The sequence below is a fragment of the Zosterops lateralis genome (genome assembly GCF_965231275.1).
Source record: "Zosterops lateralis genome assembly, chromosome: 38".
Classification (NCBI taxonomy): domain Eukaryota; kingdom Metazoa; phylum Chordata; class Aves; order Passeriformes; family Zosteropidae; genus Zosterops; species Zosterops lateralis.
This window is the reverse complement of record NC_139798.1, coordinates 512,596-528,656: the sequence shown is the minus strand read 5'-3', so window position 1 is coordinate 528,656 and position 16,061 is coordinate 512,596. Positions and strand designations below refer to the sequence as shown.

Here is a 16,061-nt window from a genome sequence, read left to right as displayed (position 1 = left end):
AATAAATATCAATTTATTAATTAATATAGTGGATGCCCATTATTAACGCCCATTAATTAATTAATCAAATAATCGGATGCCTGTTAATAATCCCGATGCATTAATTGTTTGATGACGTGGACACTTGACCCATTAATTAATTAATTAATTAATTGCCTGGACCCGCTAATTAATTAATTCCATAATTAAAGGGTCGCCTGAAATTAATTAATTAATTATTTAACATGATACTGTCCATTAATTAATTGACAATTAATTAAATTATTTAATTGAGTAATTATTTTATTTTATTTTATTTTATTTATTACTTTAATTAATTAATTAATTCCCGCCACTCCAATAATTGACCTGGATCCATTAATTAATTAATTAATTAAAGGGATTACCCCAATTAACCCCCAGGCTTTGATTAATTAATTAGAATGAATTGTAATTGACTCAATAATTAATTAATTGGATTTCCGCAATTAACCCCAACCCCCAGTAATTATTTAATTAATTATTTAATTAACTGAAATCGCCACCAGGGGGCGCCATTAATTGGACTCTTCCAATTAACTGGGAGCAATTAATTAATTAATCGGACATCAGCAATTAACCGGGGCCTATTAATTAAGAATTAATTAATTATTAATTAATTAAGAATTGGCCTCTTGTAATTAACACCAGACCCATTAATTAATGGATTGGAGTCTCACAATTAACTGGGGCCTATTAATTAATTAATTCCATTTATTATTAAATTATTATTTTTAATCAATTTATTATGAAATTATTACTTTTTATCAATTTATTACGAAATAATTTTTTTTTAATAATTAATCCCGTTTATTATCAATTCGGACTCCACCAACAAAACCAAAACCCATTAATTAATTAATTGAACGCTGGCAATTAACCTGGACTTATTAATTAATGTTTTGGATGCCAGAAATCAACTCCGGCCTATTAATTAATTAATTGAGCACTCCCAATTAACTGGGACCTATTAATTAATTATTTGGGGTCTTACAATTAACTAGGACCTATTAATTAATGATTTGGGGTCTTATAATTAACTGGGACCTATTAATTATTTATTTGGATGCCAGAAATCAACTCCGGCCTATTAATTAATTAATTGAGCACTCCCAATTAACTCTGACCTATTAATTATTGATTCAGACACCGGAAATCAACTCGGACCTATTAATTAATTATTTGAGGTCTTACAATTAACTGGGGCCTATTAATTAATGTTTTGAATTCCGGAAATTAACTCTGACCTATTAATTAATTATTTGAGGTCTTACAATTAACTGGGGCCTATTAATTAATGAATTGGACACTGCCAATTAATTGGGACCTATTAATTATTGAATTAGACACTGACAATTAATTGGGACCTATTAATTAATTATTTGGGATCTTATAATTAACTGGCACCTATTAATTATTGAATCGGACACCAGCAATTAACTGGAGCCTATTAATTAATTAATTGGATGCCAGAAATTAACTGGGACCAATTAATTATTGACTCAAATGCCGGCAATTAACTCCGACCTATTAATTAATTATTTGGGGTCTTAAAATTAACTGGGACCTATTAATTATTAAATTGGACATCGGAAATCAACTCAGACCTATTAATTAATTATTTGGCATCTTATAATTAACTCTGACCTATTAATTAATGAATTGAATGTCAGAAATCAACTCCGACCTATTAATTAATAATTTGGCCACTTGCAATTAACTTCGTCCTATTAATTAATGATTCGGGCTCCTGCAATTAACTGGGGCCTATTAATTATTAAATTGGACACCGGCAATTAACTCCGACCTATTAATTAATGATTTGGCGTCTTATAATTAACTGGGACCTATTAATTAATGATTTGGCGTCTTGCAATTAACAGGGACTTATTAATTACCGACCCCGACTCCGCCAATTAACCCCACGGCCACTAATTAACTCCGCTAATCAAACCACACCCTTGAACAAAAAAATCAAACCCGCATTAATTAATTAATCCCTCAATAATTATTACCCCACCCCCCCTTTTCCCGCCAAAAAAAACCCCGCCCCCTTTTCCCCTCAAACCCTTTTCCCGCCAAAACCCCGCCCACCCCTTTTCACCCAAGCCACGCCCATTTTTCCTCCCCCATAAAAACCCCCGGGGGTTCCTCGACTCCGGCACGTCCCGGCACGACCCCGGCCATGGCTTCGAGCTCTTTCCTCGCCTTCGCGGCGCTCTTGGCCCTGCCAGGTGCGTCCCGGCGCCTCCGGAGCGCCGCGCCCACCCCGGGACACGCCCGGATCCGGCGCCTCATCCCCATCTCCCATTTTTTTTTTTAATTTTTTAATTTTTTTAATTTTTTTCCCGCAGGGCTCCGAGCGGCCGTGACCCTTCAGGAGTCCGGGGGCGACCTCCGAGCCCCCGGGGGGTCCCTGACTCTGCTCTGCCGCGGATCCGGGTTCGATTATTCCCGGCCTTCCCAGATTTTTTGGGTGCGGCAAAAAAGGGGGAGATGGGATTTAGAAGTGGTGACGGAGCGCGGGAGGTTCAGGATCTCCAGGGACGACGGGCGGGGCTCGGTGACGCTGACCGTGAACGAGCTCCAGGACGAGGATTCCGGCGCCTATTTCTGCGCCGCTCACGGCGGTGCCGGGGGAAGGGGACGGGTGGAGGAAAACCTCGGGGTGGGGGTGGGGTGGGGTGGGGGGGGTCTCAAGGGAGGGGTTGGGTGGATGAGGAAGATGAAGTTGGGTCGGTCGTGGTTGAGTGGAAGAGGATGAGGAAGTTGGGTCGGTCGTGGTTGAGTTGAGTTGGTCATGGTTGGGTGGAAGAGGAAAAGGGGGTTGAGTTGGGTGTAGTTGAGTTGAGTCGGTCACAGTTGGGTGGAAGAGGAAGATGAAGAGGGGGTTGGGTTGAGTTGAATTGGGTTGGGTTGAGTTGAGTTGGGTGGAAGAGGATGAGGAAGTTGGGTTGGTCATGGTTGAGTTGGGTTGAGTTGGGTGGAAGAGGAAGACAAGGTTCGGTCGGTCACGGTTGTGTTGAGTTGGTCACGGTTGGGTAGAAGAGGAAGAGGGGGTTGAGTTGAGTTGAGTTAGTCATGGTTGGGTGGAGGATGAAGGGGCTGAATTGAGTTGAGTTGAGTTGAGTTGGGTTGAGTTGGGTTGAGTTGAGTGGAAGAGGATGAGGGAGTTGGGTTGGTCATGGTTGAGTTGGGTTGGGTTGAGTTGACTTGAGTTGGGTGGAAGAGGAAGAGGAGGTTGAGTTGACTTGACTTGGGTTGAGTTGAGTTGGGTCGAGTTGACTTGAGTTGGGTGGAAGAGGAAGAGGAGGTTGGGTTGGGTTGAGTTGAGTTGGGTGGAAGAGGAAGATGAAGAGGGAGTTGAGTTGGGTTGAGTTGGGTTGAGTTGAGTGGAAGAGGATGAGGGAGTTGGGTTGGTCATGGTTGAGTTGGGTTGGGTCGGGTTGACTTGAGTTGGGTGGAAGAGGAAGAGGAAGTTGAGTTGAGTTGATTTGACTTGGGTTGAGTTGGGTTGAGTTGGATGGAAGAGGAAGAGGATGAGGGAGTTGAGTTGGGTTGAGTTGGTCACGGTTGGGCGGAAGAGGAAAAGGGGGTTGAGTTGGGTTGAGTTGGGTTGGGTTGAGTTGAGTTGAATTGAGTTGAGTTGGGTTGAGTTGAGTTGGGTGGAAGAGGAAGATGAAGTTGGGTTGGTCATGGTTGAGTAAAAGGGGAAGACGGGGTCGGGTTGACTTGAGTTGAATTAAGTTGACTCGAGTTTGGTTGAGTTGGTCACGGTTGGGTGGAAGAGGATGAGGGGATTGGGTTGAGTTGAGTTGAATTGAGTTGAGTTGGGTTGAGTTGAGTTGGGTGGAAGAGGAAGATGAAGAGGGAGTTGAGTTGAGTTGGTCATAGTTGAGTAAAAGGGGAAGACGGGGTTGGGTTGACTTGAGTTGAATTGAGTTGACTTGGATTTGGTTGATTTGGTCACGGTTGGGTGGAAGAGGAAGATAAGGTTGGGTTGGTCATGGTTGAGTTGGGTTGAGTTGGTCATAGTTGAGTAAAAGGGGAAGAGGAAGTTGGGTTGAGTTGGGTCAAGTTGGGTTGGGTTGGGTTGAAGAGGAAGAGGGGATTGAGTTGGTCATGGTTGAGTTGGGTTGGGTTGAGTTGGGTTGGTCATGGTTGAGTTGGGTTGGGTTGAGTTGGGTTGGTCATGGTTGAGTTGGGTTGAATGGAAGAGGAAGAGGAGATTGGGTCGGTCATGGTTGAGTTGAGTTGAGTTGAGTTGGCTGGAAGAGGAAGTTGAGTTGAGTTGGTCACGGTTGGGTGGAAGAGGAAGAGCAGGTTGGGTTGGATTTAGTTGAGTCGGGTTGAGTTGGTCACGGTTGGGTGGAAGAGGATGAGGGGATTGGGTTGAGTTGAGTTGGGTTGAGTTGAATTAAGTTGACTTGAGTTTGGTTGATTTGGTCACGGTTGGGTGGAAGAGGAAGACGAAGTTGGGTTGGTCATGGTTGGGTTGAGTTGGGTTAACTTGACTTGAGTTGGGTTCGTCTCAATTGTCAGAGTCCAATCCATTAATTAAAAAAAAAAAATTGAATAAAATTAATAAAAATTCACGTTTTTCACAGTTTCGTTCACACAAAGCACAAAAAAGGTTCAATTCCCACATTTTCCCAAAATTTCCCCAAATTTTGCCAAATTTTCCCCATTTTTCCCATTTTTCCCATTTTTTCCCAATTTTTTCCCCATTTTTTCCCAATTTTTCCCAATTTTTTCCCCATTTTTCCCCATTTTTCCCCAATTTTTCCCCCATTTTCCCCCCAAATTTCCCCCCAAATTTCCCCAATTTTTTCTCCATTTTTCCCAAATTTTTTCCCCATTTTTCCCCCAAATTTCCCAATTTTTCCCCAATTTTTTCCCATTAATTTTCCCCAATTTTTCCCCAATTTTTTCCCCAAATTTTTCCCAAAATTTTCCCCATTAATTTTCCCTAATTTTTCCCAATTTTTTCTCCATTTTTCCCCATTTTTCCCAATTTTTTCCCCATTTTTCCCCAATTTTTCCCAATTTTTTCTCCATTTTTCCCAAATTTTTCCCAATTTTTTTCCCCAAATTTTTCCCAATTTTTCCCCATTTTTTCCCCATTTTTCCCCAATTTTTCCCAATTTTTCCCATTTTTTTCCCAATTTTTCCCCAAATTTTTCTCCATTTTTTCCCAATTTTTTCCCCCATTTTTCCCAATTTTTTCTCCATTTTTTTCCCATTTTTCCCCATTTTTTTCCCATTTTTCCCCATTTTTCTCCATTTTTTTCCCATTTTCCCCCAAAATTTTCACCAATTTTCTCATTTTTTTCCCATTTTTCACCCAAATTTGGGCTCATTTTCCCCTTTATTTTTTCCCGACTTTATTTTTCACTTTTTTCCTCTTTTTCGACCACAAAATTTGCATTTTTTTTGTGGTTTTGCCTCAAATTTGGGGCCCTTTTTTCTCTCTCAGGAAACTCGACCCAAAAAATCTGAATTTATTTCGAATTTTTTTATTATTTTTGACCCAAAATTGAATTTATTTTGAATTTTTTTATTATTTTTGTCCCAAATCTGAATTAATTTTGATTTTTTTTTTCTGTGTTTTGACCCAAATTTTGACTCTTTTTTTGGGACATTTTTGACCCAAATCTGGATTAATTTTTTTTTAATTTTTGCCATTTTTTCCCCATTTTTTTCTCCATTTTCTCCCCATTTTTTCCCCAATTTTTCCCACATTTTTCCCCCATTTCTTCTTCGTTTTTTCTCCATTTTTTCCTCATTTTCCCCCCATTTTTTTCTCCAATTTTCCCCATTTTCCCCCAATTTTTCTCAAATTTTTCCCAATTTTTTCCCCATTTTTTCCCCAATTTTTCCCAATTTCCCCCAATTTTTTTCTCATTTTTTCCCCATTTTTTCCCCCAAATTTTTTCAATTTTTCCCCAGTTTTTTTCTCTATTTTTTTTTCTAATTTTTCCCCTTTATTTTCTCAATTTTTTTCCCCATTTTTCCCTTTTTATTTTTTCCTTTTTTCCCCATTTTCTCCCCATTTTCCCCCATTTTTTCAATTTATTTTCCCCATTTTTCCCCATTTTCTCCCCATTTTTTTCTCCAATTTTTCTCAATTTTCCCCCAATTTTTTTCCCATTTTCCCCCATTTTCTCCCCATTTTTTCTCAATTTTTCCCCAATTTTTTCTCTCCCATTTTTTCCCCTAATTTTTTTCAATTTTTCCACCATTTTCCCCCCATTTTTTCCCCAATTTTTTCCCAATTTTTTCCCCATTTTTTCCCATTTTTTCCCCTTTATTTTCCCCATTTTTTCCCCATTTTCTCTCAATTTTTTCCCCATTTTTTTCCCCTTTTTTCCCCTTTATTTTCCCCATTTTCCCCCTTTATTTTCCCCATTTTTCCCCATTTTTTCCATTTATTTTCCCCATTTTTTTTTCATTTTTTCCCAATTTTTTTTCTCAATTTTCCCCATTTTTTCCCCATTTTTCCCCATTTTTTCCCCATTTTTTCCCCTTTATTTTCCCCATTTTTCCCCATTTTTTCCCCATTTTCCCCCATTATTTTCCCCATTTTTCCCCCATATTTCGTTGTGGTTTTTGGCCGCCTCCGTGGCACGGTGGGAGCGGCCCCGGCGCTGCTGCTGCTCCCGGGGGCTCAAAGGGCCCCAAAAACCCCGAATTCACCCAAATCCGCAACTTCCGCCTTTTGACACCAAAATTCACTAATTTTAACCCCTTTTGGACCAAAATTCACAAATTTTAACCCATTTTTTACCAAAATTCCGCTTTTTAAACCCGTTTTTAACCCGTTTTTGGCCTTTTTTAATCAAAATTCTCATTTTTTAACCCGTTTTTTATCAAAATTCCCATTTTTAAACCAGTTTTTACCAAAATTCCGATTTTTTTAAAACCATTTTTTTTACCATTTTTGACCGAAATTCCAATTTTTTAACCCATTTTGGGACCTTTTTCACCCAAATCCCGTTTTTTTTAACCCGTTTTTGACCCAAAATTTGTCCAATTTTTAAAACCCGTTTTTTGACCAAAATTTGGGGTTTTTAAACCATTTTTTTTGGCCGTTTTTGGTAAAAAATCCCGAATTTTTAACCCGTTTTTGGCCGTTTTTGATCAAAATCCCACTTTTTTTAACCCGTTTTTTACCAAAATTCCACTTTTTAACCGTTTTTTGTCCCGTTTTTCACCAAAATTTTATTTTTTAACCCGTTTTTGGCCGTTTTTTGATCAGAATTCTGATTTTTAAATCAGTTTTGGACCCAAATCCCGACTTTTTAACCTGTTTTTGACCCAAATTTTGAGCAAATTTCAGATTTTTTTTTTTCCCAAATCCCGTTTTTTCCTGGTTTTTTACCAAAATCCTGGTTTTTTTAACCCGTTTTTGGCCGGTTTTGACCAAAATTTCGGGAGATTTTTGGAGTTTTTGACCCAAATTTTGGGTTTTTCAACACAAATCCCGTTTTTTTTCCTTTTTTGACCAAAAATCCCAATTTTAAACGCCATTTTTTACCCAAATTCGCCCGATTTTGAGGCATTTTTGAGCATTTTTCCAATTTTTCAGCGTTTTTCACCCAAATTTTGTTCTCATTTCAGGTTTTTTACCCAAATCCCGCTTTTTTAACCCCTTTTTTTCCAAAATTCTGATTTTTTTAACCCGTTTTTTACCCGAATTTCGCCCAATTTTTGAGCATTTTTCCCGTTTTTCGGCGTTTTTGCCCCAAATTTTTGCCTCATTTCAATTTCTATTCCAAATCCCGGTTTTTTCCCCATTTTTGACCCAAAATTTTTGTGGATTTTGGGGCATTTTTCACCATTTTCACATAATTTTTTTTCCTCCATTTTCCCAATTTTTTTCCCTTTTATTTTTCACCATTTTCCCAATTTTTTCACCCCCTTTTTTCCCCAATTTTCTCAAATTTTTCTCCATTTTTTTCTCCCCATTTTCACAATTTTTTTTCCCTTTTTCCCCCCAATTTTTTTCCATTTTCCCCCAATTTTTTTCTTTTGTTTTATTTCGTTTTTTTCCCCCAATTTTTCCGATTTTTAATCTTTTTTTTTTCTTTTCCAAATATTTCCCTTTTTTTTCCCCCCCCAATTTTCCCTTTTCCCCACAAAATCCACCAAAAAAAAAAAAAAAAACTCTCAAAAAAAAAAAAAAAAAATCACAATTTTCGTACAAAAAAAAGCACCAAAAATCATTAAATTTCCACTTTTTCCCCATTTTTCCTCTATTTTTCCCCAATTTTTCCACTTTTCCTCCAATCTTGATTTTCTCCCACCCAAAAAACCCAAAAAAATCCCCAAAAATCCCCAAATTTTTCACCTTTTTTACCACAAAAATCACCAAAAACATGAAATTTTTTGTCCGTTTTTTCACTTTCCCCCAAAAATTTTCCCCGTTTTTTCCCATTTTTCACCCAGCAAAAAAACCCAACAAAACCCCCAAAAAATACCAAAAAAATCCGAATTTTTAACCCGTTTTCACCCCAAAATTTCACTGAAATTAAATTTCTTTTTTATAATAATTTCCCCCCAAATTTTCTCCTCTTTTTTCCCCTCTTTTTCCCCCCAATTTTCCCAATTTTTTCCTCTTTTCCTCCCCATTTTTCCCTTTATTTTTTCACCATTTTCACGATTTTTCCCCCTGATTTTTTTCCCTTTGTTTTTTCCCGTTTTCCGATTTTTTTTCCCTGTTTTTTTTACCATTTTTCCCGATTTTTCTCCCCTTTTATTTTCCCTTTTTTTCCAATTTTTCCTCCTTTTCCCCCTTCATTTTCCCATTTATTTTTTCCCAATTTTTCTAATTTTTTTTCTCTTTTTTCTCCCCTTTTTTCCCCAAATTTTCCCCCCAATTTTCCCCCCATTTTCCCCTTTATTTTCCTTTTATTTTCCCCTTTATTTTCCCAATTTTCAGGATTTTTTTCCTCTTTTTTTCCCTTTTATTTTCCCCAATTTTCCCCTTTATTTTTTCCTCTTTTCCCCTTTATTTTCCCCTTTATTTTCCCTTTATTTTTCCCCCAATTTTTTCAATTTTCCCCCTTTATTTTCTCCTCTTTTCCCCCCATTTTTTCCTCATTTTCCCTTTTATTTTCCCCATTTTCCCCCTCATTTTTTCTCCATTTTTCCTCTTTATTTTTTCCCCATTTTTCCCAATTTTCTCCCCATTTTTTCTCCATTTTCCCCTTTATTTCCCCCCAATTTTCCCTTTATTTTTCCCCAATTTTCCCCTTTATTTTTTCCCCATTTTCCCCTTTATTTTCCCCCATTTTTCCCCATTTTCCCCTTTCTTTTTTCCCCATTTTCCCCTTTATTTTTCCCCTATTTTCTCCCCATTTTCCCCCCATTTTCCTCCATTTTTCCCCATTTTCTCTCAATTTTTTCCCCATTTTTCCCCCTTTTTTCCCCCATTTTCCCCCATTTTTCCCCTTTATTTTCCCCATTTTTTCCCCTTTATTTTCCCCATTTTTTCCATTTATTTTCCCCATTTTTTTCCCATTTTCCCCCAATTTTTCCATCATTTTTTCCCCAATTTTTCTCAATTTTTCCCCATTTTCCCCCATTTTTTTCTCATTTTTTCTCCATTTTTTCCCCATTTTTTTCTCCAATTTTTCTCAATTTTCCCCCAATTTTTTTCCCATTTTTTCCCCATTTTTTCCTCTTTATTTTTTCCCCATTTTCCCCTTTATTTTTTCCCCAAATTTCCCCCCATTTTCCCCCCCTTTTCCCCAATTTTCCCCCACTTTCCCCCTTTATTTTCCCCTTAATTTCCCCCCCAATTCCCCTTTATTTTCCCTTTATTTCCCCCCTTTTTTCCCCTTTTTTTTCCCCCCCAAAACCCCCAATTTCCCCTTTTTGCCGGGCCTTTCCCCTTTCCCCTCCCACCGTGGGTCCCCTATTGACGCCTGGGGCAGCGGCACCGTCGTCACCGTCTCCAGCGGTAAAAACCCTTCACTTTTTACCCCAAATTCTTCCTTTTTTACCTCAAAATTCTTCATTTTTTACCTCAAAATTCCTCCCTTTTTTCCACCCCCCCCCCCCCTCACGGGCGGTTTTAAAGATGGAGGAATTTTGGCGGGAAAATCTGAGGGGGGGAATTTTGGCGGGAAAATCTGAGGGGGGCGGAATTTTGGCGGGAAAATTTTCTGAGGGGGAATTTTGGCGGGAAAATTTTCTGAGGGGGAATTTTGGCGGGAAAAATTTCTGAGGGAGAATTTTTAAAAATATTTTTAATTTTTTAAATTTTTTTTTTTTTGGTGGATTTTTTGGGGTTTTTTTTTTTTAGGCGGAAAAATTGAATTTTTTAGGGTGAAAAATTGAGTTTTTTAAGGTCAGAAAATGGGAATTTTTTAGGTCAAAATTTGGATTTTTTGGGGGCAGAAAATTTGGATTTTTTTGGTCAAAAATTGAATTTTTTGGACTAAAAAATTGAATTTTTTGGGCTGAAAATTGAATTTTTTGGGTCAAAAAATGGGATTTTTTAGGTCAAAAATTGGGATTTTTAAGGCAGAAAAAAATGAAATTTTTGGGCTGAAAATTTTGAAATTTTTGGGCGAAAAAATAGAAATTTTTGGGCCAAAAAAATTTGGATTTTTTTGACTAAAAAATTGAATTTTTTAGGGTAAAAAATTGAGATTTTTAAGGTCAAAAAATGGGATTTTTTAGGTCAAAATTTGGATTTTTTTGGGCTGAAAAAATTGAATTTTTTGGGCAGAAAAATTGAATATTTTGGACCAAAAAATTTGGATTTTTTTGGTCAAAAATTGGGGTTTTTGGGCTGAAAATTTTGGATTTTTTAATTAAAAATTTGAAATTTTTTTACTGAAAAATTTGGACTTTTTTGGGGGGCAAAATTTCGAATTTTTGGGGACGAAAAAATTGAATTGTTTTGGTTAAAAATTTTGAATTTTTATGGCCAAAAATTTGAATTTTTGGGGGGGTAAAAATTGGGATTTTTTGACCCGAAAAAATTGAAATTTTTTGGGTCAGAAAATGGGAATTTTTTTTATTCTAAAAAATTTGTAATTTTTAAGTGGAAAATTCGAAAATTTTTAATCAGAAAAATTTAATTTTTTCCGGCCAAAAAATTGATTTTTTTTTTGGGCTGAAAAATTGGATTTTTTGGGGCTGAAAATTTGAATTTTTTGAGCAAAAAGATCAGATTTTTTTGGTCAAATTTTTGAGGATTTTGGGGGTGGAAATTTGAATTATTTTAGTCCAAAAATTTAATATTTTTTTACTCTAAAAATTGAATTTTTTTTGGTCCAAAAATTCGAATTTTTTTGGTTCTAAAATTAAAATTTTCGGGTCTGAAAATTTGAATTTTTTTGGCCCAAAATTTGAAATTTTTTGAGTCCAAATTTTGATGTTTTGGGGGGTTTTTTAGGGTTGAAATGGTGGAAAAAAATTGAATTTTGGGTAAAAATTGGATTTTTAGGGGTTTTTTAGGTGAGTTTTGGGGAAAATGGGAAAAAATTAAATTTAATTAAATTTAAATTAAATTAAAATTAAATTAGATTAAAATTAAAATTAAAATTAAATTAAATTGGGGTAAAATGGGCAAAAAAATTGAGAAAAAAATGAGAAAAATTGAGTTAAAAATGAGAAAAAAATAGAAAAAAATTGTGGAAAAAATTTTTAAAAAAGGAAAAAAATGAGAAAAAATTTGAGGAAAAATTGTGGAAAAAAATTGAGAAAATTTGATAAAAAATGGAGAAAAAATGAGAAAAAATTTTGAGAAAAAAATGGAGAAAAAATGAGAAAAAAATGAAGAAAAAATGAGAAAAATAAGAGAAAAAATGAGGAAAAAAATGTGAAAAAAATGAGAATAAAAAGAGAAAAAATTGAGAAAAAAAAGACAAAAAATAGAGAAAAATAAGAGAAAAAAAATAGGAAAAAATGAGGAAAAAATTGAGAAAAATTGAGACAAAAATGAAGAAAAAATGAGAAAAATAAGAGAAAAAATTAGGGAAAAAAAAGAGGAAAAAAAGGAGAAAATTTTAAGAAAAATTTGAGAAAAAATTGTGAAAAAAAAGAGAAAAAAGAGAAAAAAATTGAGGAAAAAATTGAAATAAAAATTGAGATTAAAATGGAGAAAAAATTGTGAAAAAAAAAAGAGAAAAAATGGATAAAAAATGGTGAAAAAATGGTGAAAAAATGGTGAAAAAATGAGAATAAAAAGAGAAAAAATTGAGAAAATTTTGAGGAAAAAATGAGAAAAAATGAGGAAAAAATTGAGAAAAAATTGAAATAAAAATTGAGATAAAAATGAGAAAAAAATGGAGAAAAAATTGAGAAAAATTTGAGAAAAAACTCGAGGAAAAATTGAAAAAAATTGAAAAATAAATTCAAATAAAGTAAAGGGAATTGAAATTCAATTGAAATTAAAATGAAATTAAAATGAAATTGAGTTGAAATTAAATTAAAATTAAATTTAAATTAAATTGAATTAAATTAAATTCATCAAATTAAATTATCTCAAATGAAATTGAATTTTAAAAATTAATTTAATTTAATTTAATTTAATAGAATTAAATTGTATTAAATCAAAGTAAATCTAATTAAATAAATTAAATTAAATTAAATTAAATTAAATTAAATCAAATCAAAATAAATCCAGTTAATTATATTAAATTAAATTAAAAATTAAATGAAATTAAATCAAATAAAATTAAATTAAAAAGAATTTTTTCAATTCAATTAAATTGAATAAAATAAAATAAATTAAATTGAATTAAATTAAATTAAATTAAATTAAATTAATTAAATCCAGTTAATTAAATTCAATTGAATTAAATTCTATTAAATTAAATTAAATAAATCAAAATAAATTAAAATCCGTCAATTAAATTGAATTAAATGGAATTAAATTGACATTAAATTGAAATTGAAATAAATTAAATTTAATTCAATTAAACTGAATTAAATTTGAATTAAATTTAATTAAACTGCAATAAATTAAATTAAATTATTAAATTAAATTAAATTAAAATAAAATAAAATAAAATAAAATAATCAAAGAAATAAAATTTAAAAACATTCAAAATTTCAAATAATTAAAAAATCGATTAAAAACTCAATTAAAACTCAATTAAAACTCAAATAAAAATCAATTAAAAATTAATTTAAAAATCAAATAAAATTCAATTAAAAATTAATATAAAAATCAAATAAAAATCAAATAAAACTCAATTAAAATAAATTAAAATTCAATTAAAAAATCAAATAAAAATCAAATTAAAATTCAATTAAAATTCAATCAAAATTCAATTAAAACTCAATTAAAATCAATTAAAACTCAATTTAAAAATTCAATTAAAAATCAATTAAAATTAAATTAAAATTTAATTAAAATTCAATTAAAAGTCAATTAAAGCTCAATTAAAATTCAATTAAAAAATCAAAATTTTCCTTTTTTTTCACCCCCAAAAATTCAAATTTTTTTTCCCCCGAAACCGAAATGGCCCCAAAAAAGGGGAAATTTTTGACCCCAAAAAATTTTCGAAAACAACAAAAAAAGGGGAAGTTTTTGGGGCCTTTTTTTAGGGGCTGAAATTTCCCCTTTTTGGGGCTCGAAAACAACACCTGGACAGGAAAAAAAAAAAAAAAAAATCAAATTTTTTTGGTCAATTTGGAGAAAAATTTGAATTTCAGAGAAAAAATTTGAATTTTGGAGAAAAAAATTAATTTTAAAGGAAAAAATTTGAATTTTTAAGGAAAAAAATTTGAATTCTTAAGGAAAAAAAAATTAATTTTGGAGAAAAAAATTTGAATTTTTAAGGAAAAAATTTAATTTTTAAGGAAAAAAAATTGAATTTTTTTGGGAGAAAAAATGAATTTTTGAAGAAAAAATTGAATTTTAGAGGAAAAAATCGAGTTTTTTGAGGGAAAAAAATTTGATTTTTGGGGGAAAAAATTGAATTTTTGAAGAAAAAAAATTTGAAATTTTTTTGTGCAAAAATTTGAAAATTTTGAAGAAAAAAATTTGAATTTTTGGGGTGAAAAAAATTAATTTTTGGGGAAAAAAATTGATTTTTTGGGTGGAAACAAATTGAACTTTAAAGAAAAAAAATTGAATTTTTAAGAAAAAAAATTAATTTTTAAGGAAAAAATTGAATTTTTTAGAGAAAAAAATTGATTTTTGGGGGGAAAAAATTTTGAATTTTTAAGAAAAAAAAATTAATTTTTAAGGAAAAAAATTGAATTTTTTTGGGCAAAAATTTGAAATTTTTGGGTGAAAAAAATTAATTTTTGGGAGAAAAAAATTTGAATTTTAGAGAAAAAATTTTGAATTTTTGGGGGTGAAAAAATTAAATTTTTTTTGGGAAAAATTGGGTTAAAAATGAGAAAATTTTTGAGGGGAAAAAGTTGAATTTTTTGGGGCGAAAAATAAATTGAATTTTTGGGTTAAAAACGAGGGTTTTGAAGGGAAAATAAATTGAATTTTTTGGGTAAAAAAAATGGGGTTTTAATTGGCTTTTTAATTGATTTTTTAATAGGATTAATTGGGTTTCAATAGATTTTAATTGGTTTTAATCAGTTTTAATAGGATTAATTAGTTTTAATTGCTTTTAATTGGTTTTAATTGAATTTAATCAGTTTTTAATCGAATTAATTGGGTTTTAATCGGTTTTTAATAGAATTAATTCGATTTTAATTGGCTTTAATTGATTTAAATGGAATTAATTGAGTTTTAATCGGTTTTAATTGGATTTAATTCGGTTTTAATAGGATTAATTAGGCATTAATTGGTTTTAATTGGTTTTAATAGAATTAATTGGGTTTTAATCAGTTTTAATTAGTTTTTAAATAGAATTAATTCCATTTTAATAGAATTAATTGGGTGTTAATAGGTTTTAATTAGTTTAAATCGGTTTTAATCGGATTATTTCCATTTTAATTGGATTTCATGAGGTTTTAATTAGTTTTTATTGGATTAATTCGATTTTAATTTTTTTAAAATTAGTTTTTAATGGAGTTATTGGGGTTTAATTGGGTTTTAATCAGTTTTTAATAGAATTATTTGAGTTTTTAATCGGTTTTAATTGGATTTAATAAGATTAATTCGGTTTTAATTGGTTTTAATAAGGTTTTAATAGGATTAATTTGGTTTTTATTGGTTTTTAATAGAATTAATTAGTTTTTAATCAGTTTTAATTGGATTTAATTAGGTTTTAACAGGATTAATTAGGTTTTAATCGGTTTTAATTGGTTTTAATAGAATTAATTGGGTTTAAATTGGTTTAAATTGGTTTTAATTGGATTTAATAGAATTAATTCGGTTTTAATTGGTTTTCATCAGTTTTTAATAGAATTAATTGGGTTTTAATCGGTTTTAATTGGCTTTAATAAGGTTTTAAAAGGATTAATTGGGTTTTAATTGGTTTTAATTGATTTTTAATGGGATTAATTGGCTTTTAATCGGTTTTAATTGTTTTTTAATAGAATAATTGTTTTTAATTGGTTTTAAATCAGATTTTAATAAGATTAATTAGGTTTTAATCAGTTTTAATTGGTTTTAATAGGATTAATTGAGTTTTAATCGGTTTTAATTGGATTTAATTAGGTTTTAATAGAGTTAATTAGGTTTTAGTTGGTTTAAATTGGTTTTAATAGAAAATAATTGGGGTTTAATAGGTTTTAATTGGATTTAATAGAATTAATGAAGTTTTAATTGGGTTTAATTGGTTTTTAATAGGATTAATTGGGTTTTAATTGGTTTGATTGGATTTATTAAGGTTTAAATAGGATTAATTACGTTTTATTGGTTTTTAATAGAATTAATTGAGTTTTAATCAGTTTTAATTGGATTTAATTAGGTTTTAATAGAATTAATTAGGATTTATTTGGTTTTAATTGGTTTTTAATAGGATTAATTGGCTTTTAATCAGTTTTCATTGGTTTTTAATAGAATTAATTCGGTTTTAATTGGATTTAATTAGTTTCTAATAGGATTAATTAGGATTTAAACAGTTTTAATTGGTTTTTAACAGGATAAATTCGGTTTTAATTTGATTTTA

The 16,061-nt window shown here is 31.6% G+C and overlaps 1 gene segment (V, D, J or C); it reads left to right on the top strand.

Moving 5' to 3' along the window:
- The first annotated feature begins 2,102 nt into the window (after positions 1-2,102).
- LOC310921919 (Ig heavy chain V region 3-like) lies at positions 2,103-2,782 on the top strand. The segment is given in 2 exons: positions 2,103-2,252; positions 2,373-2,782.
- Positions 2,783-16,061: the final 13,279 nt, after the last annotated feature.